Raw genomic sequence first — 1,715 nt, forward strand, 5'->3', positions numbered from 1 at the left:
TATACAACATTTAATATTTTTGGCTGCTTTATTAAAAACTTAAACTTAGGTGTACTCTTCCAATTTCTTTGGTTTGGAGATATGATTTGCTTTTCTGCCCTTGATCATGCCATCAACGCCCCCTGACTCAGTTCCCTGACAAAGCGTGGACATGCTTCCCGATGTCCTTACATTTCACATTATGTTCTCATCATACTCTACTGCAGGGGTTCCCAATCCTGGGCCGTGGACTGGTACCAGTCCATGGCCTGTCAGGAACCGGGCTGCACAGGAGGTGAACCAAGCTTCACCTGTATCTGCAGCTGCTCCCCAGCACTAGCATCACCACCTCAGCTCCATCTCAGATCATCAGGCATTAGATTCTCATAGGGGCACGGGTCCCTGGTGCCAAAAAGGTTGGGGACCGCTCGCTGTATACAGCAATTCTACTTAATAAGTTTGAAAAACAAAGGCTTTATATTCTTCCTGCTCAAGAATTACTCTTAATCTTTAACGACAGATGTATTCTCAACATAATAAAACATCTGACAATTAAAAAACATCTGACAACTATATTTCTGAAGCCGATATTACATACCAGGTAAAAGCTATGCTACTCTCCATTACTGCCCTCCGTCTCTGGATTTTCGGAACACACATTTGCAAATTCTTCTCCCTCTTCAAGTCAACACAAAAGCCAAATCAGACAGTTTAGAGTAGGCAATAAACAATTTTGGTTTTCAGGAACAAATCGCCAATATTTATTTGAAAAACACAACTTACTATAAGAGCATGAGTAAGAGTTAGGTGATTTTGGAAATAATACATTTTCTATTGTTAAGTGCACCAAATGCTTGACTTCTGAAACAACAGTTCTGCTTCGGCATTACAGGGTTTCCTATATATTTCTGTTCCTGATTCTTGTTCTTCTGATTTACCTGGAATCAATGAATCTAGGGGGAAAAAAGATTAAGAAGTTGATCAATTTAGGGTTCCACATTAGAAAACTATCAAACATCAGCACTTGAGTAATTAATGTCTTAAGTTTTTCTTTAGTTTACTCAGCTCAAGTTTCACGCTGAAGGATTATCTGGAAGATTCACATGCTGACAGCACATTTATTAATTTTCTGATTTCAAATTTGAGCAACTCCATAGCATAAACAGGTCGGCTCCAGCAACAATTTTAAAAATACTTAAGGATTTTGAAAAAGTAATTTGTAGCAGTACTCAGTGTCCAACAGAAACCACTCCATCTGTTAAACAATATCTCGACTGCAAAGGTTCTCTTACTGTTGATGGATAGGTAATGACATGGCAGTCATTATCACCGTGGCAACAGTACCCAAGAACTATCAGAGGAAAATTGCACATGGAACGGCTGGCTCTTGAGCAGTCATGCCTCAGCTTCCTCTGGAGTATGCTTTTTCTGCAAGTCTGGTGTGCTCCAGGGTACTACCAACCCAGGGCTGCTCCAAGACTGCAGATCACATAGCGATTTCAGAATCCCGCTCTCCCGAAATCATTCGTTCCAACAATACCAGCACCTGCCACCTTCCAAGCACTGTTCTAGGTATTGAGGATACAGCAGTGAACTAGGTCGAGTGCCTGGGCGTGAAATCAGTCAACAAGCTGATAAATATATGTCAAGGTGCACAAAGTACAATGGAAACAGAGAAAACAATGGGCCCAGGGAGGCTTCCTTTCTCTTCCCTGTTCACAACCCCCCCCCCGCGC

The 1,715-nt window shown here is 41.6% G+C and overlaps 1 long non-coding RNA gene and 1 other non-coding gene across 2 annotated transcripts in view; both read right to left on the bottom strand.

Annotated features, from left to right (window-relative positions):
* Window positions 1-710: 710 nt before the first annotated feature.
* The window catches only part of LOC112473697, a 1,812-nt gene continuing 807 nt past the window's right edge, over window positions 711-1,715 (bottom strand). Inside the window, exon 2 of the long non-coding RNA XR_003044162.1 lies at window positions 711-932. This is a non-coding gene — a long non-coding RNA (uncharacterized LOC112473697). The remainder of the gene's footprint in view (window positions 933-1,715) is intronic.
* On the bottom strand, window positions 1,195-1,467 carry LOC112473957. The gene has a single exon (XR_003044233.1).

The sequence above is a fragment of the Pteropus alecto genome, unplaced genomic scaffold, assembly GCF_000325575.1.
Source record: "Pteropus alecto unplaced genomic scaffold, ASM32557v1 scaffold8, whole genome shotgun sequence".
Taxonomy (NCBI): domain Eukaryota; kingdom Metazoa; phylum Chordata; class Mammalia; order Chiroptera; family Pteropodidae; genus Pteropus; species Pteropus alecto.